We start from the raw sequence: 25269 nt of genomic DNA, 5'->3' as shown, positions 1-25269 counted from the left end.
TTACTGCAATTATTACTGTTATGATTTCTTACTTCAAAAGGCGCTTCAAATTTCACTTTAATTGTTACTCTCAACCTTTATCACTTTACACTTGCTTCCCCTTTCCTCCAACTCTTTTTTTCTTCCTTAATTTCTCGTTCCCTGCCATTCTCTCTCCTCCCTTTTTCATTTCCATTATCTTTTATTCCTCCTTCATTCCTTTCCTCCACTCCCTCTATTATCACACCTCTCATGCACTTCCTTACCATTTTTATTCCTGTCGGTTATTTTTCCCTTCCTCTTCCTGTTTTCCCTCCTTCTCCTCCTCCTTCTCTTCCCTCCTTGGCTTCCTCTCTCTCTCTCTCTCCTTTTAATAATTTCCTCGCCATTGTTACCTCTTATTTTCATTCCTCGCATCTTGACACACTCATCTCTTTACCTGCTGATTTAATTACGCAGTCTCTCTCTCTCTCTCTCTCTCTCTCTCTCTCTCTCGGCAACTAAAGACTCTCGTGCATATCATTGTAAACTTTGATGTTGAATATACATGATGATCCGAATATTTCAATGTATTTCTTTACTTTTCTGCCTCTTTCCCTTCGCTTGCTTTAACGTTTCATCCACACCAGCACTTGAAATAAACTTTATCCCTCCCCTTTTGGTTTCTCTGCCTTTATCTCCTTGTTTCTCTATCTTCTCCTCTCTCTCTCTCTCTCTCTCTCTTCCTCAATTTTTTTCTGTAAAACTCTAAATAAATAATAAATGCAGCAGTATGAAGCGAATTTTAGCTGTGTAAAAGTGACAGAAAATCAGACAAGAGAAAAAGAAAATGAGAAAAAATCTATCGCAGTAACTAAATAAACTGAAAAAAATGTAGAGAGACGATAATCAGACAGTGAAAATACAGTGAGAAATATTGCAATACAGTGAGGACAAAAATCCTATCCTGGTTAAAGCAAAATACGCATTACCTGTTCTTCTCACGCGAGGCTGGAAAATGGAGAGTGAGAGGGAGAGAGGGTGAGAGGAGGCGGGGGAGCCACACGTCCATTAGGGCTAAACTATTTACACTACGTATATAAAACTAAGCTAATAGAAACAATATTCAAATAAAGATATGCAAGAGACAATATTGAGATTAAACACAAAAGCACACGAGAGATAGAGATAGAGAGAGAGAGAGAGAGAGAGAGAGAGAGAGAGAGAGAGAGAGAGAGAGAGAGAGAGAGAGAGAGAGAGAGAGAGAGATGAGGCTGATATGAGACAAGGAGGGAGGGGAAACTTAGGAAAAAGAAGGGAAGGGAAAGGGTGGTTTAGTCCTTTAATAATAAGGGGGAGAAGACGATGAGGGGATGAGGGTGTGAGAAAAGCTAAGCCCCCTTGGATAAACCTTAAGCTCGTTTACGATAGTGGAATATACAGCAGCGAGGCAGGTAGATGGCGGGGACAGGTAACGCCTCCATTACTTCACAGCCTCACCACCCTTCACACACCATCCCTTCCTCTTTTCTTCCTTCACACACTAGCCCTTCTTCCTTTCTGCTTTCACAAACTAGTCTTTCCTTTCTTCTTCCTTCGCACACCAGTTCTTCCTACATTTTTCATACTCAAACAATTTTTTTCTTTCTTCCTTCTTTTTTCCCTTCCTCTTTCTTCCTTCACACACTAGTTCTTCCTTCCTTCTTCCTTCACACACCAGTTCTTTCTTCCTTCTTCCTTCACCCACCAGTTTTTTTTTTCCTTTTTCTTTCACACACTAGTTCTTCCTTCTTTCTTCCTTCACACACTAGTTCTTCCTTCATTCTTCCTTCACACACCAGTTCTTTCTTCCTTCTTCCTTCACAAACTAGTTCTTCCTTCCTTCTTCCTTCATATTCAAGCCATTTCTTCATTCTTCCCTCACCTGATAATCCTTCCTCGCTTCTTCCTTCACACGCAACTCCTTCATTCCTTCTATCACTCCTCTTTCCATCCTACAAGTTCTTCCTTTCTCCTTCCTTTAAATCCCAACCTTTTTTTTTTTTAATGTACAAGAAAGGAAGATTCAGTTGCAAAATATGAGTTCAGGAAAATAAAAGTGTGTTGATTGTTTGAGATTAGCTAAATAAATCCTTCACCTGTCCTTTGTCCTTTATACTCTTGGTAATTCACAGCCTGATGAAATAATGTGAGAATAAACACGAAGAAAAGAGAAAGAATAAAGGGTTAATATTGTAATCTATATGCTACGGAACTATTTAGGATTATTTGTTGGTGATTAAGAAAAATTACTGTACTCCAGTGAAAAGGTTAAAAACAAAAGAGTGCCTCCTGCAAATTAGTTTTCTTTAAATTTGCAGCACATTTTCTTTTAGCCAGGTAGAGAGTTTAGTGGTTTAAAGCTGCGCGAACCTTCAGTACCCTGCATTACTTTAGATTAGCTAGTGTACTTTTAAACACCTTCATCGGGGCTAAAATATACCGCTACTGTTTGTCTTTCCTTGGTGTTCCATTGCGCACATGTTTACCTTCCCTATAAAAACTTAATGGGTTGAAAGTCATTGTTTATATACCCTACAGCACATTTTCTTCCCATTTCCCAAAGATGAATAAAAAAAGTGGAAACAAGAGAAAGAAAACGTATACCAGAATAACTCACGAATAGAAGCTAATACATAAATAGAAAAATGATGCAAAAAATATGATATAAGAACCAAAAACAGAGAAATAGGAACCGAAAATATTCAGAGACACGAACAAGACAAAGAAAACGCAGGACACCATGGCAAGTATTCTGAAACGCTTCTGTCTCTCACCATCACTGCTTTCCAAAGGCTCTAGATGAAGATACTCATGTTTTTAAGGCTACTTTTATGATTCTAGTGATGGATTGGCAATATTTCTACTTAACTAAAAAGGAGAAACTCACTTAAACCAGGATAGTCGTCTGTGTCCTTAGTAAATTGTCGTGGTGAGAGAGCATGGCGTTTGTGAATAAAGGCAGATATCTCACGCGCCTCAAAAATGATAAGCGTGATAATGGAGATAAGCGGAGGAAGGGGCGAGGCGTGATAGTAAAAGTAATTCACGGAGGATAATTTTTACTCGCGCCGTGGAAGAGAAAATATATCAGAAGAAAACGAGGCAGAGGGAAGGAGAATGGAAAACTATGAGAGTGGAAACTGAAGTGAGGGGAAAGTGTGACTAAAGTGTGACTAATGGAAGCTTACGAAGGACGAGTGCCGGTGTGAAGGGAGGAGTGAAGAAAGGAGTGAAGGAAGTGGAAATAGGAAGACACAGAAGCAGACAAGTGGGAGGTGAGAAAATATACATGACTAGATTGTGAATGAAAAATGAATAATAGGTAATAGAACAGATGATAAAGGATGAAGGTAGCAATGAAGTAAATAATGGTAAGAGAAGGATATAATGACGGAACATGAAAGGAGAGACAAGAAAGTAAAGGTGGTCAGTGGCGTGAAGAGACAATGAAAGCAGCGTGAATAAAGAAGGGTTATGAAAGATAATGAGGGAATGAAGGCAAGGGTGAGGGAAGAACACACGACAGGTAACAAAAAGAGAGAATGAAAAAAAAGAAACACGAGAAGGTACTGTGGTAAATCATTTTCTCCTTTAATATACACAAAAATTACTTCAAGAAAACTGAGACATTCATTTCCGACGAGAGAGAGAGAGAGAGAGAGAGAGAGAGAGAGAGAGAGAGAGCATTACTCGTAAGATTACATAAAAAAAAGACAAAACTGGTGGTGGGTCCAGATGGTTAAAAGAAGAAAGAGAAGAAAAGTTGACTAAAATGTACCTTGCAGTTTTGCCAGACAAGCGTAAATGTTCGTCAGGGCGACAGGAAGTGAGTCCTTTTCGAAATATTAAAGCATGAAGGAAACGAGATTGAGAGAGAAAAAAAGGACACAAAAAAAGAAAACCGTAAGTAATCTCTCTCTCTCTCTCTCTCTCTCTCTCTCTCTCTCTCTCTCTCTCTCTCTCTCTCTCAAGCATTACCACTAAATCGGCTCCCTTCCACTACCACCACCATCACCACCATCACCACCACCACCACTCCGTCACCACGCAAATAACATACAACATGTCAATTCCGTCCACTAATTGACTCCTTGCCCTCACACTCACTGCTGTACACTCCCACTCTCCCCTCTCCCTATTCTCCTCTTCATATTACCCTCTACACTTCATATCTTTCAATTCTCTTTACTATTTTCTCCTTTTTCTCCCTTTTCATTGTTTTGTCTTGTCCTATTCCTTCTTTCTTTCCATTTCCACTTCCGTTTTTCTCATAATTTAATCTTTCTCTCCTCTTGATTCCTGTTTTCTTTCCTTTCCTCACAGTTATTCTTTTCTTTTCCTTATTCCTTTTTATTTTCCTGTTTTCTCTTCTCCGATTTTCTGTCCCTTCTTCTTTATATATATCATCGACTTTACTTACGTCCCACACCTTCGTCTTTTCTTTGTTTCCATCTACTCTTTCTAATTCTTCACTTCTACACTCCTCTCTATTCTCTAACCCTTCTATCCTTTCCTCTGCTATTCCTTCTACTACTTTTTTAGCTTCTCTCTTCTAATTCTCTTCACCGTCTTTTCTAATCTAACAAGAGCTTAGTGTCAATGTGGCCTTACTAACACAGGAGCAACAAGATTTAGTGGTGTACCTGGCAAGCCCTCGTCCCTTCCCGGCCTTATCTCACCTCACCAATTAACAGGTAATCCGCCAAACCGGGACTGGCAGTTAGATGGAGTTGCACACCTGAGTGAATATTAATTAACGTTTTTTATAGCGTTGATACCATGGGAAGATTTAAAATACGTGTGAAAATTAAGAATAAAAAGGTGAAGTTGAATAAAAGTGAAGTGATATTGAAAAATGTGTAACAAGCAGGAAAATTCAGGATGTGACGTGAGGTAAAAAGACATGAGGTGAGGTGTAGTATTGGTGATGAAGAGTGATGACAGGTGACACTCAACAGGTGACATGCGACAGGTGAGTGAACGTAATGCTTTGGTGCGTTACAGAGAGAGAGAGAGAGAGAGAGAGAGAGAGAGAGAGAGAGAGAGAGAGAGAGAGAGAGATTCTTTCATAATAAGGTACTTTACACAACCATCAACGTAATGAGTTGCTAATTTGACAGCTGTATGACACACACACACACACACACACACACACACACACCTCACCCCCCCCCCCTCTCTCTCTCTCTCTCTCTCTCTCTCTCTTCCCTTTCCCCCAAGACACACACATAATCCTTCTCCGCTCCACACCTCATCCGGCTAAACCCATCTTGTGCATTACGAGAACCAGCTGCAAGGTATCCCGTTTTCTCTAATGCGCATCATTCAAGGGTGGACTATTGCAGATCGTGGGGAGGCAGACTAGCCCAAAACGTGGCTTCTCCTAGTGGCTCTAGCGGCGACGCGAGGGATACTGCAGGAAACACTCGACTCTAACTATAGTCTTTCAGTATATTTAACGAGCGGAAGCCGGGCGTTAGAGGGAGAGAGGGAGAGGGGAAGAGAGAGAAGGAGGGTGAAGGAAAGAGGGAGAGGAAGGAGAGAGAGAGAGAGGTAAGGTAGGAGTGAGGGTTACGATGGTTGTTTTGGAGGAAAGAGTTTGCTTACAATCCTGTCTAATGAACTGAGAGAGAGAGAGAGAGAGAGAGAGAGAGAGAGAGAGAGAGAGAGAGAGAGAGAGAGAGAGGTGAATTAGGCTTATGGCGGAAGTTCCTAAGTGACTAAAGCATTTGACTATATTTATCTCTCTCCCTGACTCTCCCTAACATTCCCATCTCTCTCTCTCTCTCTCTCTCTCTCTCTCTCTCTCTCTCTCTCTCTCTCTCTCTCTCGCTCGCTCTTCCAATTATCTTCTCCCCTTGTCCACCCCATCCTCTCAGCCCCCAGCGAAGGAGTGCCCCTCACAATCTCTAACAGTGCCATTAGCGCCACATACTCCCACGATCACCCACGCCCAGGCCGCAGCAGTGCCAACAACAAATGTGAAGGAAGGACGAGAAGGGAAGGAGTGAAGAGAAGAGTAAAGAAAGGAACAATAGGACTCGAAGTAAGAATATTGTTGAGTGATGGTTAATTTAAAGTAAGTTAGGTTAGGTTAGGTGAGAGAAGGGATGGGAAGGCTAGGTTAGGTTAGGTTAGGTTAGGTTAGAGAAGGGAAGGAGTGAAGAAAGAGTAACGAAAAAAAGGAATGAAATAAATAGTTTTGTTGGATTATGCTTTGTAGAGGTTATAATTAATCTAACCCATTCAATACCGAGACCCATTTTTACCTTGATTTTTTTGGGAGGGTATAATTAGACGATTTTATTTACATTAGGAAAGAACTATAGAGGTCAAAAGATTAATGGCCAGAGTCTTTTACCATACTAATCTCAACATATGGTTCTAAATCTGTATAAAATCAACAAAATAGTAACCAGAATGAATATGGAAACGCCTCCTGGTACTGAAAATAATAAGTTAGATGATATTATGTTATGTTAGGTTAGGTTAGATTAGATAATAGGTCGAAAGAAGAAGAAATAAAGGTAAGAGAAAATAAACAGTATGAATCAGTTGTTGGGCGAGTCAGAGGAATGAATGTAAAGGGATTAAATGAGCAGGTGTGGGGTGGTAAATGCAGGTAAGCTGGAAATATGTGGAAAGTGCACCAATGGAGTGATTAAAGGAAGAGATTTGGTGTTGAATAGGAAGAGAATAAAAGGAGATCATGCACTGGGATTAAGAGGATGAAATGTTGCAATGCTAAATATAAATTGGATGAGAAGCTTTAAATTGTGAAACCTACACATGGAAGTCCATGTATGAAATGTAGCTATCTATTTTAATTCAACCTAACCTAATGTCGAAAGATTAAAACAAAAATACAATGATGGAAAAATGAACGAAAATGAGAATATTTAACACCAATGAAAAAAAGAGAAAGAAAAAGAGAATGAAAACCATGAAACTGTAAAACATGTAGGACAAAACTAGTGGAAAAAAAATCATTGAATATTTTAGTGGAAAGAATGAGTATAAAAAAAAAAAACTAAATAAAAAAAGTGAAGTAAAAAAAAGTCTCGCCCCATGTTTATGTATTCACAGAGGAAATTTACGTGTGAGAAAAAAAAAAGTGCAGGTGATTTATGTGTCCCAATAAAACTTGGATAATGGGACCTGAAAGTATTGGCAGTTTTTTTAGGACCTTAATCCTCGCAAGAGAGAGAGAGAGAGAGAGAGAGAGAGAGAGAGAGAGAGAGAGAGAGAGAGAGAGAGAGAGAGAGAGAGAGAGAGAGAGAGAGAGAGAGAAATACAGACAGACAAATAAACAGACAGACAGACAGACAAAGAAACAGACAGACAGACAGACAGACAGACAGACGAACAGACACATAGAAATAGAAAAAAAAATTGCACAATCTGAAATAGAAAACGGAAAATAAAAAAACGAAACTCAAAACGTTAAAACCTTCACTCTCTCTCTCTCTCTCTCTCTCTCTCTCTCTCTCTCTCTCTCTCTCTCTACCCAGGCATGGCACTATTACGCATTCCAAGGAAGACCAGACCTTAGGGAACAAAAATTCGTCTATTTCTCAGGTGAGTGAAGGCAGCGAGGGAAGAAAAGGAAGGGAAGAGAAAATGGAGCGTGGGAGAGGGAAAAGTGGAAGGAAATTCAAGGTAAGGAAAGACAGAAGGAAAATATGAGAAAGGGAGAGGAAAAGATTAGACTGAAAGCTTGAGGAAAAATATGACCGGAAAGAGGAAATTGAGACAGGAATGGAGGGAAAATGACAATGATATGAGAGGAAACTGATATGCTGATTAGGAGAGGAAAACAAAAGACTGGGGGGAAATGAAAAAAGAAGAGGAAAAAATTAGATTGTGAAAATGAGGAAAAGATAAGACAGGAAAGGGGAAATTAAGACAGAAATGAAGGTTAAATAAAAAAAAACATGAGAGGAAATTGACATGCTGAAAGGGAGAGGAAAAATTAAACAGGAAAAACATGGAACTTGAAATAGAAAAGAAGATAGCAAAGGAAAAGTTCAAGTAATTTAGTGAGGAAAAAAAGGAAAAAGAGAAGAAAGTGACGCCGAAAGAGGAAAATACAACACAAAGAACTTAATAATGTATGAGATAAAATGAAAGAGACAATGAAGGAACGAAAAATGTAGAATAAATAAAGCGAAGAAAAAAGACAAAAATAAGACGACTTGAGATATGAAGAGGGAATAAATAATAAGGAAAAAAAATAAATGCATTACGAGCAATTATGATAAAAATGAGAATAAGGAAAAGGAAAGAGATGGATAATGAGAAGGAAAGACGAGAAACACAAAAGGAATAACTAAATGAGGAAGAATAGTAGAAATTATGTATAAAAAAAATGAGAAGAGAGAATATCAATAAATATGGAACGAATGATATGAATAAATGAAAACAAGAGAAAATGTGAGAAATGGAGACGAGCGAGAAGATAATAAATACCATGAAAACGTAATAGAGAGAGAGAGAGAGAGAGAGAGAGAGAGAGAGAGAGAGAGAGAGAGAGAGAGAGAGAGAGAGAGAGATGATAAATTAGAGAAGAGAAAAATTGGGAAAAAAGGAATGAACTTATATGCTGAAGGAAGAAAGATGAGGGGAGGAAATAGGGAGAAGGAAAAAGAAAATTAAGAAAGGGTATGAATTCTCTCTCTCTCTCTCTCTCTCTCTCTCTCTCTCTCTCTCTACATCGCTTTCCTTTTAGCTTCATATCGTCTCTTATTTTTTCTTGATTTTCTTCTCTTAACTTGCACAAAACCATTTTCTCATCCTTTATTTAATTTTCTGCTTTTTCTCTCATTTATTTCTCACGTTCTTAGATGTCATATTCTCTAATTATCCTTTATTATGCTCCTTCCCTTTACTTTCATTTTTTTTTTTTTTTTTTGTGTGTTCTTTCCTAATTTCATCACTCATTATGTTTCTCTTCATTTTATATCTTTTTTATTATTGAATGTTTCTTTGTCTATTCCTTGTCTATTATTATTATTATTATTATTATTATTATTATTATTATTATCATTACTTTTATTATTATTACTTTTATTAGTATGTTCATGTGTATTGCTTCATATGATTTCTCTTTTTACGTATGATTAATTATGCAAGAGAGAGAGAGAGAGAGAGAGAGAGAGAGAGAGAGAGAGAGAGAGAGAGAGAGAGAGAGAGAGAGAGAGAGAGAGAGAGAGAGAGAGAGAGAGAGCAAATAGAAACGAGCACCTGCAATACACACAATTCTCTTTCACTTCTTGCTATTTTTTCAAACTTCAACTTCTCCTGAGACACCTGCCACCTGCACTTCCCCTCTCCCCCTTTTCCCCTCACTTCCCCTCTCCTCCTCTCTTACACCCTTCCAAGCACCTGTTATGGACACTTATTTCCCTTACATATGACACAAAAACATTGACACCTTCCCCTCACTCAGTCTCCCCTCACACACTACTCATTTTCCCCCTTTTCCCTCACTGTATATTCCATTTCTTCCTTTCCTATCCTTTCTCTTCTCTTTCTGTTATTTGGTTTTCGTCCATTTTTCTCGTTTCGTAACATCGGTAGTGTTCCATTTACTGTGTTTCTCCCATCTTCCTTCCTTCCTTTCTTCCTTCCTTCCTTCCTTCCATCTGTTGTTCTTCTTTTCCTTTTCCTTATTCGATTGTTTCTTTCACGTATCTGCTTTATCATTGCTTCGTCTCCTTTTTTTTCTTTTTTGTTTCTTTTTCCAAGTTTATCACTCTCCTTCTTTCCTATCATCTTTTTCATCTGTTCTTCTTCTTGTATTCCTTATTTGATTCTGTCTTCTTCATAGCTTTGTTTTATCAGTCCTTCGTCTCCTTTTCTATTTCTCTGTTTTTCCTTTCTTCCAAGTTTATTACAATCCTTTCATCCTTTTTATTCTCCTTTTTATTTTTATTTTCTTTCTTTATTCCTAAAACTATTACTCCTCTTTCATATTTCTTCTTTTACTCTCTCATCCCTTCTTATGTTCTTCTATTTTCAAACCCTTCATTCCTTCTTTCCTTCCTTCCATCTTTTTCTTTTTCGTTCTATTTTTCTTATTCCTTATTTGAATCTGGTTCTTTCACTTCCTCATTTTATCCTTCCTTTCTCTCCTTTTCTAAGTGTATTTACTCTTTTAATTTCTCTGTTGTCCCTTTCTTCTCAGTTCATTACTCTCCTTCCATCCTTTTCATTCTCCTTTCTATTTTTTTTTACTGTTATCTAGTTTCTTCACTCCTACAATTATCATTCCTGTTTCATATTCGTTTCTTCTATACACCTTTACTCTTTCATCGCTTTTAGTATCCTTCCATTTTCTAACACCTTCATTCCTTCTAAGACCATCGAACAAAATTCCTTCTAGTTTTTTCATTCCTAAAACTATTACTCCTTTTTCATATTCCTTCTTTTCTTCACCTTTGCTCTTTCATCCCTTGTTGTATTCTATTTTCTAACCCCTTACTCCTTTTAAGTGCATTCAATACTGACTATTCCCTTCAGCGCCTTCTGTGTGTGTATTCCCGGGTCTCCGCGTCACAGGTGTGGGCTAAAGGCACCTTCTGGGAATTAGTGGTACCAACAAAGGCGACAGGTAGAGGAGAGAACACCTGAGAAAGTACTAATGGCTGTGTGTGTGTGTGTGTGTGTGTGTGTGTGTGTGTGTGTGTGTGTGTGTGTGTGTGTGTGTGTGTGTGTGTGTGTGTGTGTGTGTGTGTGTGTGTGTGTGTGTGTGTGTGTGTGTGTGTGTGTGTGTGTGTGTGTGTGTGTGTGTGTGTGTGTGTGTGTGTGTGAAAAGGAAAACAAAGAACGTTTATAATTTGTGAGAGAGAGAGAGAGAGAGAGAGAGAGAGAGAGAGAGAGAGAGAGAGAGAGAGAGAGAGAGAGAGAGAGAGAGAGAGAGAGAGAGAGAGAGAGAGAGAGAGAGAGAGAGAGAGAGAGAGAGAGAGAGAGAGAGAGCAATCACACACGCATCTGAACACCGTAACTGACCAGTCGACCTTTGCATGAAGATAAACATGATTAATTAGCCAGCCAGGTAACGCGTAACGCACTCAGACACACCTGACTGAAAGGTGAACGCTGATTGATGTTCTCATGCTGTTGTTGTTGCTGATCATGACGGGAGGAGCGAGGTACAAAGGAACACAAACGAAGAATCAAAATGGGAAGGATTCGGGTTCCCTGTTATTAGGAGAAACTTGTAATAAAGAGCAATATGATTTAGATTAATAGAGCGAGAAAAAAAAAAAAAACTAAGAATGAGAATAGGAAGGTTCTCTGTTATGAGGTGAAATTTGTAATAGAGAGCAATTTGAGAAAGTAATGGGAGATGGTAACTAGTAATGTATTTAGATGAATGGAGAGAGAAAAAAAAGGAAGAATGAGAACTTTTCTGCTATTAGGTAAAATTTGTAATAGTAATTTTAGGAAGTAATGGATAATGATAACTAGTAAAACATTCAAGTTAATAGAAAAAAAAGGACACTGAATAAAGGAACGTAGTTATCAAGATGGAAGTAGTAGTAGTAAAAATAACAACAACAGTGATAGTAATAATAGTAATGATAATAATACCAACAGCAACAACAATGACAATTAACACAGACAGGAGACAGGAAAGCTAGAACGACTTGTCTCAGCCGCGCTCAAACAGCATACCTGTGCGAGGCGGATATTACAGGTGAAATATATTTTACCTTCCTACTCCCCCTTCCTCTTTCTCCTCCTCCTGCTCTCCTTCCTTCAGCCTCACTGCCGCTATCTTCATCCTCCTCATCCTCTCAAACTACACCACTCCTTCTCTTCCTACTTTTTCTCCTCTCATTTTTTTCCTCTCTTTTCCTTTCCTTCTGGTGTTTCTCCCTTCTCTAAAACTAAACCACTCCTTCTCATTTTGCTTATTCTCTCCTTCTGCTATTTCTTCTCCTTCCTTTTCTCCCTCCTCTTCTTGCTCTTCAAGGCAGCAGGCACAAGCAGGAAGGAACACGAGCAGAGAACAGTCACGGTCAGCAAATATTGGTTCAGAATCTTATACTACTACCGTGTGTGTGTGTGTGTGTGTGTGTGTGTGTGTGTGTGTGTGTGTGTGTGTGTGTGTGTGTGTGTGTGTGTGTGTGTGTGTGTGTGTGTGTATTAGTGTTCCCTCATACGTGTGGAAAAAGAAATAGAACCGGAAGAAAAAAAAATCACAAAGGTGTTGAGAAAGAAGACAAGAAGAAAAAACACAAGAAAAAGCAAAGTAAAACACCAGAACAATAATAACAAACAAACAACACACACACACACACACACACACGCACTTAAAAAAATATCAGTAACAGTTTCTAGTCGTCACCGTTGCTTTTCACGGGCCAAATGAGAGACCACAACAGGAGCACACGCCTTGCCTAACGCCGCATGTGACTGTGTGTACTCTTGTGTCTATGTGCGCGTCGGAGTGTCACGTGCCAGGCGAATTAAACAGAAGGGAGCGTGTCCAATACTTGTTGCCTTAAGTTGAATTGTCAAATACTTGCCTTTGTAATGACTGCACGGATCACTAAGACTACGTGCGAGAGAGAGAGAGAGAGAGAGAGAGAGAGAGAGAGAGAGAGAGAGAGAGAGAGAGAGAGAGAGAGAGAGAGAGAGAGAGAGAGAGAGAGACAGACATAATCGGAGAACTAATTTGGCACTAGGAAGTAAAGTAGGATTAATTGAAATGAGAGAGAGAGAGAGAGAGAGAGAGAGAGAGAGAGAGAGAGAGAGAGAGAGAGAGAGAGAGAGAGAGAGAGAGAGAGAGAGAGAGAGAGAGAATGGAAAGCCAAACAATCATTCATACACTATTCCTCTAAATCTACATAACGTGTTTACAAAGCTAATGTCTGGACGAGAGCCGTTTAAATGCAATACATACAGACATACATACAGACAGACAGAGAGAGAGAGAGAGAGAGAGAGAGAGAGAGAGAGAGAGAGAGAGAGTAGTGTGTTCCTCCGTAAATCACGCCTGACTCTCCTTACTAAACTGCAACCATACTCATAAATCTTAATAGTGCTTCGTGTACCCCGGGGCTGGATTATTAACGAAAAAATATGAGCATAAATCCTTGAAGACTTAGCAGCAAATAATGGAGGCGTGAGATAAAGGAGCGGCAGTCCATCAAGGGGGAAAATGACTCTTCCGCCTCTTACTTACTGCTACATGAAAGTAATGTTTCTGAAAGTTTATACAAATATTACTGGAGTTTACGTAGACTTATATACGATGATTCTTTTTTTTTTTTATGGAATTTAGTACTGTGAGACATTTTTACCTTGAGATTTGACTATTATATTGACATTAAAAGGGGTCTATGGAAGTCAGAAGATTACTGGCCAGTCTCCACTATTTTAATCTCCTACACGAGTTTATGAAGTTGTATAAAATCACCAAATTGTAAGCAGAATGTGAAAATGTGTCATGGTACTGAAAGTGTTAAGGTTCTGATTAGTTTAGATATTACAGGAGTTTACGTGCAAGCAGACCTACAGATATACAGACACACGTACAAATTGCTAGTATAGTTTGTTGTGTGGTTCCCATAGTTAGCTTTCCCCGGTGAAAATAATGGTGAGTCAGCAGTGAAATATAAGAAATAGTGAAGGTTAGTGTAAACAAGTTGCACCACTACTGTCATCACCATCTATAACTTCCAACACCACACCATACATTTTTTTTGCACTTTCCCACAAGCACCAATTCCAAATGTTCCTTGTTCTGCTCCTTCCACCACCATAACCACTATAACAACCATATATAACTCCTAACACACTACATTTTTTTCCACTTTTTCACATTATCTTCCACAATATTCCACTTTACCACCACCACCACCATCACCACCACAACTACAGCAAATCCAACCCATTTTTTTTTCTTTCCACCACACTGTTCCTCCATCTCCCCCAGGCTCCACTCAAACGACCACCAGCACCACTGTCATCAAGGTTATTGCCACACTCAAGGAAATCTATCTTGCTGTCACCGCCGCTATCACACCACCATTTCCTTCCATTATCAACGCCAGGTTCACAAGACGTTAGGTCAGAGAAGAAAGTTAAGCATTACAAAATAAGTAATTGCACACGAGGAAACTTAAATTCAATGTGATACTTAATTTTTCTGTGTTGTGGTGGAATTTTTAAAGCGAGAGAGAGAGAGAGAGAGAGAGAGAGAGAGAGATAATATATGAAGTCACAATCACCACCATAACGACTTGTGTTATTACTCTCACTCAAAAATAACTCATTTCCACCACTACCATCACCACTCATCACCACCACCAGACATCCACCTCCAGCCGGTGTGTCATCACCATCACCACCTCCGCACCTCCGTCACCACCACCAGGCCATAACAAGAGCTCCCTTGAACGTAATACAAGATGAACCGCCGTGCCAACGAGGTCGTAAAACTAATATTCCTATTCAGTGTTGGTGACCACGACCACCACGACCACCACAATGATGCCACGACCCCCTCAAGCACTCCCCATCCTCACCGACTCCCTCTCCCTCTTGTTTCCTTGCATCTTTGGCGCATGGTTATAGCTTACTCAGCTAACTTTAACCCCTTCAAAGAGGCGTTTTCATATTCATTCTGGTTACTATTTGGTGATTTTATACAGCTTCAGAACTTATGCGAGGGCTGAAACAGTGAAGTCTGGCCATTAATCTTCTGACCTCCATAGACCCTTCGTAATAATAATAAAATTGTCTAATCATACTCAAAACTCAAAGTAGAAATGCGTCCTAGTACTGAAGGGGTTAACATGCTAGATATTAACATTTCCAAAGCTGTTTTCCTAGTTCTAGTGATACTTTACCACGATTTACGGAGCAGCAATAAGCGAACCACCTCAAGAACCTGTCAAATCATCCCTGTGGCCTTTGAAAACAGTCTCTCCTGGAGAGCAAAGCAGCCAAGAACACGAGCTAGTATCTCTCTTTCCTTCGGCGCCTTTCACTTTCCCTTCCTCATCTCTCCCTTCACGTCCTATCGCCCATTTCCCGCCTCCTTGCCGCCCTGCCTCCATTCCATCGCCTCCCTGCTGCTGCCTTACGCTGTTCCCGGTTACGCTGTGGCTCTTGGCTTGCTGTAAATTCGACCGATGCTGCTGTTAACGTCACGGGCGATAATGCTGTGGTAGTGTGGTGGTGTGAGCGGGGACGAGGCAACCAGACATCCACGTCACTTTGCCTTGGTAATGATGCAGAGTCGCTCACTGACGGATCCTGAGCGTTATGGGAGTGACCGGGTGTTGTATTACGTAGTGTTAGTCTTTGTGTTGTTTTGTTTCGTATTTTTTTCTTTATTTTTCGTATGCGTGGAAGTGTAAGGTTCAGTGAATAGTTTCTTTATGCATCAGGAAATGCGATAAATGGTTCCTATGTTCTCAAGGGTGTATCATTCATCTTACTCTTCCTACTATTACTACTACTACTACTACTACTACTACTACTACTACTACTATCTACAACCATTAGTTTCATTATCATAGCCACTTAGTTCCATTAATTATTTGCAACTCACACAAAAATTTAAAGCGCCAATTACAGTTTTTGTTGGGTCTCTCTCTCTCTCTCTCTCTCTGAAGAAGGACATGGAGAAATAAAAAAGAAAAGAGAATGAAAGAAAAGGAAAAAAAAAACACGAACAAAAAATAGGGTAAAAGAAAACAAAAAACGACGACAAGGAGGAAAAGAGGATAAAGAAGAAGAAGAGGAGGAAGAAGAAGAGTGGGAAAGAGAGCGAAGAAGTCCACAATGATTAATACAAATACCAGAAGCAATTGCAGTAAGGCGGCGGGAATGTGAAATTCTTAGGCGGGTTGAGCATTAATCTGAAACTTTTACTTGCATACTCTCCCTCTCTCTCTCTCTCTCTCTCTCTCTCTCTCTCTCTCTCTCTCTCTCTCTCTCTCTCTTCCTGTGTCTGTCTTTGGAGGAGGCGAAGGAGGGAAGCAGAGAGAGAGACAAGGAAAGGGGAGAGGAGAGAAAGGAAGAGAGAGGGAGAGACAAGTGAGTGTATGGAGGAAAGGAAGAAGGATTGGTGTGGTAGGAAGGAAGGAAGGCTAGGAAGGAGAGAAGGAGAGAGAGAGAGAGAGAGAGAGAGAGAGAGAGAGAGAGAGAGAGAGAGAGAGAGAGAGAGAGAGAGAGAGAGAGAGAGAGAGAGAGAGAGAGAGAGAGAGAGAGAGAGAGAGAGAGAGAGAGAGAGAGAGAGAGAGAGAGACTATACATTTGTTTTACTGGCTGACCAAGTGTCTTAATACCTGAATCTCCTCCTCCTACTCGTCTATAGCTGCATTCCCTCCTAACTCTCACTCACTCTCACGCCTCCTGTGTCTCTTTCCCACTGTCCCACCTCTCCCTGCCTCGCCTTAGCTTCCATCCCTCTCCCATCCCTCTCCAATCCTCTCACTGGACAAGTCTATGATCGTGGATGTGGAGGAGGGAGAAATGCCTTGGTGGTAGTGACAGGATACTGAAGTGGCCCTCTCCCTCTTCCTCTTCCTCTTTCTCTCTCTCCCTCTCACTGTAACGGAATACCTGTACATCCTCATCATCAGAGGCGCCAGGTGCTTCTAATTCAACCACACTTGCCTTCACAATAATGGTTTTTAGTTATCTTTTTTTAAATACGGGAAGAGAGGAGAGGAGAGGAGAGGAGGAGGGAGTATACGTGTGTGCTTTAGGTAAACATTGCTTTGTTGATAGTGTGCCGGTGAGTGGGGAGGAGGGACGGGAGGTGAGGTGGGAGAGGGGAAGAGGGAGAGGGAGAGAGACAGAGAGAGAGAGGAAGCGTTCAAGTAAATACATCAGTGTGGCTACAGGTATGAGGAAGGGAAATTGTGTGTGTGTGTGTGTGTGTGTGTGTGTGTGTGTGTGTGTGTGTGTGTGTGTGTGTGTGTGTGTGGAAAGAATGGTACGGTATGTTACTATCAAAGCTTACCTGAAGACACCCCAAGGTACAGGTAACTCAGGTGAGACAAGCAGGTAATGGTGATGTCGGGATAAAGAGCGTGGGAACAATTTACATATGACACCTGCAGGTAAACTCACTCTTTATAATTACAGGTGAAGGCTTAGGTGACAGGTGAGGGGGACAGCATTTACAGTTACAATTACAACAAAATCACACAGGTAAAGGAACACGCTAGAATCAGAGGTGAGGGGGAAAGATGAGTGTGCTGAAAATCACAGGTGAATTTCCAGCGGACGCGCGACAGGTGTGTGAGGGAACAGGTATTGCACTTGTGTCCGGCGCGGAAATGGAAATATTTACACGAGGAAGGATCTTGGATGCGTGAAAAGTGGCCCTCGATAGCACGTTCACCGCTGACAGAGTGTTCTGACCGGCTAAAAATGAAACACTCTTGAAAACTCAACTTTAAACAAAGGCGATCGGAGGTGAATCTGATCGTGTGAGTGTCGAGGTGAGGGAAGCGATGCGCACTGTATGGAAAGACTCACAGATAGATAGCGCGATAGATAGATGGATAGATAAATACATAGATCAGGTTATTGGTCTCAAATTTAGAAGTATGAAGGTTTATGTACATTCTCAAACACTTCCTTCTCTTATATATTTTTTTCTTCTCTCTCATGGGTCACGGTTATGATGAGTCAAGTTAACATTGGTGATTCATGGTCATTGATGGTGCAGTCTTTGATAAATTACCACTACATTCATGATATCCTCCTGGAAACCACCAATTATTTCCGCTACAGCTGTTAAACGTCGCCATGACAACACATGAGAACGTTTCAGAATACAAACATTTATATTATTTAGTTTGTGTCTTTACAATGCCAATCTATGAAGTCACGCATGAATATACAAAACTAGAGACTTTTAACCCATTTCACGTGACTTTACTGCAGAGAAAAATGTCAGCCGAGGTAAAAAACGTGTTCCAGATTACACTGAAATCAAATGGTTCTAGAATATGGCGCTAGTTTGCATAGAAAAATTACAGAGACAGTTACTATTTACAGATTTAACCCATTTAATACCAGGACACGTTTTCATACTCATTCTGGTTACTATTTAGTGATTTTATACAGCTTCAGAAACCTATGTGGGGGATTAGAATGAAGACTGACCTCCATAGACCCTTGCTAATGTTAATAAAATGGTCTAATCTTACACAAATCTTAAGGGAAAAAATGTATTCCAGTAGCGAAGGGGATAAAATAATACACTTAAAATGAGACAGAAGAAACACGTAAATAAACAGAAGAATGGAAGGAAATACGTAAATGAGATAGACAAGATGAAAAAAAAAGTAAGCCAAAAAATATAAAGGAAATAGACAAACAAACGCACAATTTAAAATCAGATTAGAGGAGAATTTAGAAGGATGCACAAAACAGGCCAGCGGTGATTAGCAAAAGCCTGTTATCGTACTAACGCTTTCATCCCGCTCGTCATTTTTCCACTTAATTATCGTACATCACAAGAAGACGTAAAATAATATCGGATTTTAGGTGAATTACAGACGTTTCAGAGTCAGTGAGCAGTGCGGTGGTTCTTCTAAGCTGAATAAATAAATAGATATATAAACAACAAGGGAGCTCCAGTCAGTTTATCTATTTATAAATCTGTGCAGCAAAACAAGCAAGTGAAAGGAAATGTAGGAACAAAAGTCAACATCCTGAGCAAAAATAGAAAGAAAAAACAAGAGAAAAATAAATATTAACCAAAACACGATGAATAAAAGAGAAAGAGAAAGAGAGAGAGAGAGAGAGAGAGAGAGAGAGAGAGAGAGAGAGAGAGAGAGAGAGAGAGAGAGAGAAAACAAGACATATGCGTATACCAAAACACTGCAGGTCAAGGTCAGAAAACAAAATAAATGACAAAATAAAGACAAGAAAGACGAAAATACAACAACATGGCCGCCACCAGTGTTATTCAAGGTCAACAAACAAACACACGAACAATAAAAGCAAAAACAAAAGAGACTCCTACTGGAAAACAACAAAACAACACAAAAAATAAAAAAAAAGATGAACCCCAGAAAAAGAATCAAGGTGAACGAAAAAAATAAGAGAAAAAGAAGGGAAAAAAATAGATAACCTAGAATTTTCATCCACAAGTGACTGAAGGAGTAAAAAAAAGGCTTCGCAACACCTGATTGGCTTATCTCCCCAGTGGTGTCGTGACCAATCGCAGCGAAGTAGTGACGCGTTGCAGCCAATTACGTGTTTCCACTTGTCCGGGAACCAATCAAAACTCAGGGATTCAAAGGTTCTCCTAATCGCGCTTCCTGATTGCGTCTGGTCGCGGCCAATCAAACGCCGCGATTCTCCGATAAGACTTCTTTTTTTTTTTATCGGAGGACGTGGAAAAAATAAAGGGAACTGAAAAAAAAAGTTGTTGACAAGAGACTCAAAGGAAAAATGGAAGAGAGGGAGAGGAAAGAGAATAATTGAATAAATGAAAGTAAATGAAACGCAGTTAGCGAGTGGAAACCAGAGAGAGAGAGAGAGAGAGAGAGAGAGAGAGAGAGAGAGAGAGAGAGAGAGAATGTGTGGCAATATAAACAAAATTATGAAACACGAAGGAATTTAACATTACAAATACAAATTGAAACGGGAGGAGGATACAGAGTCGTAGTCAGAAGAGGAGGAGGAGGAGGAGGAGGAGGAGGAGGAGGAGGAGATGAAAGAGGATACAGTACTACATTAGAAACACGATACTAGAACGGAGGAGATGAGGAGGACAGGTTAAGTAGAGATTGTACGAAGATACGAGGGAAGATGAGAAAGAGGAGGACGAGGAAAAGGAGGAGGAGGAGGAGGAGGAGAGGAGGGAGAAGAGGATGAACAGAATAGGGTACAAAGCATGAAACACATTAATAATAGTGACACAAACCGCTCGCCCCTATCCTGCCTACCTTCGCCAGACTAACACTGTGTCTCGAGGTTATCAAAATAGTGGTCCTCCTCCATCACCACCACACACTGTTCTATATCTACTTCCCGTTTTCTTTCAATTATCCACCTTTCTTTCTTGAGTGCTTTATTCCTGTTCCTTTTCTTCTATTTGTCTTTATATTTTTTCCCTGTTTTTCCTTTTACTCGTCTATTTTATCTCATTTTTTTATTTTTCTCTCTTTATTCCCTTGTTTCTCTTTTCATTCTTCCCTCTACCTCTCTTCACCCACGTTTGGTTCTTCTACTTTTTTATCAGGTATTTTTATTCTTCCCTTTATTCTCTTTTAGTTTATTTCTCTCTGTTTTAGTTTTTTTTTATTCTTTATTGAGTTTTTTTTTCTTTTGTGTTCTGTTTGTTTCTCTAATCTCTGTTTTTTCTTCTTTTGTTTTGGTCTATTCTTGTTTTTTTTTCTCAATATGTTCTTGTTTTCTCTCTCTCTCTCTCTCTCTCTCTCTCTCTCTCTCTCTCTCTCTCTCTATGGTAAAACTTTTTTTTTATTTCTTTTTTACGTCTCTTTCTTTCCTTTCTCTCCTACATTTCTTCTTCATCTATATTTCATCCTTCTCCTCTTTCCCTCTTTATCACAATTCTCCCTCACATGTCTTCACTTTCCCCTAACCCTCATTTCACCTTCAATTTATCTTAGTTATCCTTCTCCTTTCCCTTGCTTATCTCTCTTCTTCCTCTCCTCAGCTTTCCTCCACCTTCTCCTCTTCTTCCTCCATTCTATCTTTATCAAACATCTCCCTCCTTCCTCACCTCTCTATCTTTTGCTCCTCTTCCGCCTCATCTCTTCCCTAATCTTATCCATTTATCCTTACTTCTGCCTCCTCTTTTCCTTTTCCTGCTTACTTTTACATCTATTCCTTTTCGCCTCCTCCTCCTCCTCCTCCTCCTCCTCCTTCTCTTCTTTTTCCTCTTCCTCCTCCTTCTCCTTACCTCCTCAACTTATCCCGTCTCCATAAAAGTGATAAAAAAATATATAAAAGAGTAACAAAAAGTTTAATTTCAGAAGAGTATGAAACGTGTGTGTGTGTGTGTGTGTGTGTGTGTGTGTGTGTGTGTGTGTGTGTGTGTGTGTGTGTGTGTGTGTGTGTGTGTGTGTGTGTGTGTGTTTTCTGTTATCCTCCTTTTCAAAATCACTTTCTGGATCGTCTACAAAAAAGAAACGGAACAAAAGACGAACAGTCAAGGCAAGACAATCTCTCTCTCTCTCTCTCTCTCTCTCTCTCTCTCTCTCTCTCTCTCTCTCTGTCTTTGTCAGTGAATGTAGTTTTAATCTTAGTAGCAGTAATAGTAGTAGTAGTAGTAGTAGTAGTAGTAGTAGTAGTAATAGTAGTAGTAGTAGTAGTAATAGTAGTAGCAGTAGTAGTTTTAGTAAAGATGACGATGATAATATTAACAATAATAATAATGATAATAATAATAATAATAATAATAATAATAATAATAATAATAATAATAACAATAATACTAATGATGACATCTCACGAACATAATTTCTCTCTCCATTCACAGAAACTAATGATGCTTTACACAACCCCTCTCTCTCTCTCTCTCTCTCTCTCTCTCTCTCTCTCTCTCTCTCTTTCCTACTTCTCCCTACTACTCATCATCTCAGCACTTATTCTCCTCTTCTTCCTCTTCTTCCCTCTACATCCCCATACATTTAATTTTCTCCCTCATGCTGTTGCCTTTCCCGTTATTCATCTTCATTACTTTTCTTACTCTCTCTCTCTCTCTCTCTCTCTCTCTCTCTCTCTCTCTCTCTCTTGACTTCTACAGCATCCTCTTCTTACTATCTTCTGGTCCATCCCACTCTTCCTTCTCCTCCCTCTCTCCCTCCCTCCCTCCCTCCATTTCTCCATATATATCTTACTACACGTAATCTTCACTCCTCTCCTCCCTCCTCCCTCCTTCCACCCCTTTTTTCCCTCTCTTTCCCTCAGCTTTCCCATTTGCCTTCGTTTCCTTCTCAATAATCTTAACTCCCTTCTTCCCGTCCTTTTCCTTTTCCTCCTCCTCTTCCCCTCCCTCCTCTCTCTAAGCCTTCCTCCTCCTCCTCCCTCCTCCTCTTCCTCCTCCTCTTAGCATCTCCCCAGCAACAAAATTATGGTGGTACTACAAAAAAATCCGAAAATTATTCTCATTCCAAAGAATATTTTCGTCAGACAAAAGGCAAAGTTTTTATCGTTTACAGCTATGGCAATTACTATTATTATTATTATTATTATTATTATTATCATTATTATTATTGGCATTACTATTGTTCTTGTGGTTATTATTATAAATGTAAGGAAAATGAGAACGGAATAGGGAAAGATGAAGAGAAAAGTGATGAATAATGACAAGCGGAAGAAGAAAAAGAAGAAATCTGAAAAAAAAGTGTAGTATGTAAAATCTGTCTTTTGTTAGAACTCGAGAGAGAGAGAGAGAGAGAGAGAGAGAGAGAGAGAGAGAGAGAGAGAGAGAGAGAGAGAGAGAGAGAGAGCATTCATACCCTCATAATGATTAATGAATAACATGAATGGTGCAAATGAGTAATCTTTGAATCTCATCACCAGCTGACTGACCTTCTGGTGATAACCCGGCGTGGAATTTGATCAATTTAATCTGATCTCTCTCTCTCTCTCTCTCTCTCTCTCTCTCTCTTAATTATGGAGGTTCCCAAAGAAACTACATAAACAAAGATCACTGTGTGCGTCACTGCAACACACACACACACACACACACACACACACACACACACACACACACACACACACACTGATACACAATACACTGAAAGCACACGCGTTAAAAATCAGAACTCTTTTGTCGTGAAGTTAATAATGCAGAAACATAATGCATATAATAACACTTAAACACACACACACACACACACACACACACACACACACTGGCGCCAACGCACTATCAAACACGCCCTTGCTCTCCCCTCCTCTCCCTTCCCGTCATCCTCTCCACTCTTGTTCCCCTCTCTCCTCCTTTCCCATTCCCTCATTCTCAACAACCATCTAGTTCCCCCCTCTTCCCTTTAATCTCCCCAGTGTCTTCCCCTCATTCCCTCCAATTTCCCCCTCCCCCCGCACAATTTGTCCCCCCTTCCCTCTGCCTCTCTTTCCCCTTCCTAATTTCAGTTGAAGTGACTCTGTTTTTACATTCCCACCAGCAACCTTGGATAAAATGGCCCACTTAATTATTGTTTCTTAGTTAATGGACTTGAGAAGGTTTGATTGTGAGGATAAAAAGACAGGTATATTGTTAATTAAAGTGACATGCACCTGTGTGGGTCATATGTGTGTGTGTGTGTGTGTGTGTGTGTGTGTGTGTGTGTGTGTGTGGCCTCCATCTTGAACAATTAAGTGGTATAAACAAACACGACAGGCAGAGACACAAACACACAGACACACAGACTCACACAGACTCACACACAGAGCACAGGAAGTCACCCGCGGCTCTGTGACAGCACCAACCGTCCATCAGGTAATGCATCCTTCCAGGCAACACTTAATCCACACCTGGGTAGTGACTCCCAAGGGTTACAGTTCAAGCACACACATCAGCATCCACACGTATCCACATTTCACGATAACATATCCACATTATCCATCATATCCACAGTACACTCGAAGCCACACCTCCCATCCACCCCTGGGAGCCGCTACACACTTCCACGGTGACTGACAACAGGGTATACCTCGGGGGTGTAGGTAAGGAAGGGTGGAGGGGGGTGTTTCACAGAGGCGGAGCAACGCGGCGTGCACCCTCCTCCTACCACGGCCCAAGCCACACTGCCGACTCCTGTGCATTTTCAGGCGGACCACCACAACGCGGGCGCGATGGTGGTGGTGGCGATGGTGGTAGCACATGTCCCCCTTGACGCCACCACACGCCCCTCACCGCCCCCCAATATACCGACACGCCCCCTTGCGATGTCCTAAACTCACTCACCAGACACCCACTCCCCGGCATCTTTCTCTCCGTCGGACAAAGAATTGGAGACGTGATTCATGAAGAGGAGGAAGAGGAAGAGGAAGAGGAGGATGTAATGATCTGTTGAGCCGGAGGAAGACATGACAACCTCACTATCAGTCACCATCTTGCCTCCACATCCTTTGTTTACGAGCATATGGAAATACCAACACACTCTCACCACCCCTCTCTCTCTCTCTCTCTCTCTCATGTAAGCAATTCCTCCATCAAATAAACTTTTCCACAGTAGAAACTTTCCGTACATCAGCCTAAAATAAAAGAAAAATCTCTCCACCTGCGCCTTCCACACTCCCTTCCACCTCTCCACCTCCTCTTTCACTTCCAATGATGCGTAAATCACAGTTCCTCACTTTCCCACCTTCCTCAGCCTCTCCCAACCTCACACAGCCTCTCCCAGCCTCCCACAGCCTCTCCCAGCCTCCATCACAATTTCCCTATGCATCCCCAACCTCTCCCAGTCTCTCCCAGCATCTCCCCAACCTCTCCCAGCCTCTCATCAACTTCTCCCAGCCTCACCCCAAGCCATTGAACAGTCTTGTCTCATTACCGCCACACTTCAATCCCTCAAGTCTTCTCCTCCTCCTCCTCCTCCTCCTCCTCCTCCTCCTCCTCCTCCTCCATCTCCTACCCCTCTTTCTGTCGGCAAGGTACGTGATGGAGCATTCCCCACCGGCATCTGTCGACACTAGGACCAGGTGATACTCTCTCTCTCTCTCTCTCTCTCTCTCTCTCTCTCTCTCTCTCTCTCTCTCTCTCTAATGGGGATAATTTAAGGCGAAAATTCTTTAAAGCAAAGTTGGAAGGAAGAGAAATGAGAGAAAGATGATAAATGGGGAATGCTGGAGGAAAGGAAGTACTGTGTGTGTGTGTGTGTGTGTGTGTGTGTGTGTGTGTGTGTGTGTGTGTGTGTAAGTGTGTGTAAACGAAGAGAAAGGTGAGAGATAAGAGAGAGAGAGAGAGAGAGAGAGAGAGAGAGAGAGAGAGAGAGAGAGAGAGAGAGAGAGAGAGAGAGAGAGAGAGAGAGAGAGAGAGAGAGAGAGAGAGAGAGAGAGACCATGATCCATCTCTCTCTCTCTCTCTCTCTCTCTCTCTCTCTCTCTCTCTCTCTCTCCTGCAGGACTCTCATATCAAAGAGAAGAGACGCAGGACTCCTAACCTCTCCTCTATCGTTCCTTCTATCCTTCCCTCCTTTTCCATTTCAATCAAAAATCCTTTCCGAAACTCCCCTCATTTCCCTTTCTTCCTCTCTCTCTCTCTCTCTCTCTCTCTCTCTCTCTCTCTCTCTCTCTCTAATG

General features: G+C 40.8%; 1 protein-coding gene across 22 annotated transcripts in view; it reads right to left on the bottom strand.

The window, feature by feature from the left end:
• The window catches only part of LOC123510326, a 732954-nt gene that overhangs the window by 254870 nt on the left and 452815 nt on the right, over nucleotides 1–25269 (bottom strand). For 3 of the 22 annotated variants that reach the window (XM_045265377.1, XM_045265379.1, XM_045265386.1), the window contains exon 1: nucleotides 23679–23784. The exons of 18 other annotated variants lie outside the window; for them this stretch is intronic. The gene's annotated coding sequence lies outside the window, so the exon portion shown is untranslated. One more of the 22 variants, XM_045265378.1, reaches the window with a different exon arrangement.

Source organism: Portunus trituberculatus, chromosome 28 (assembly GCF_017591435.1).
Source record: "Portunus trituberculatus isolate SZX2019 chromosome 28, ASM1759143v1, whole genome shotgun sequence".
NCBI classification, from domain to species: Eukaryota; Metazoa; Arthropoda; class Malacostraca; order Decapoda; family Portunidae; genus Portunus; species Portunus trituberculatus.
This window is presented reverse-complemented; position numbering and strand designations above follow the sequence as displayed.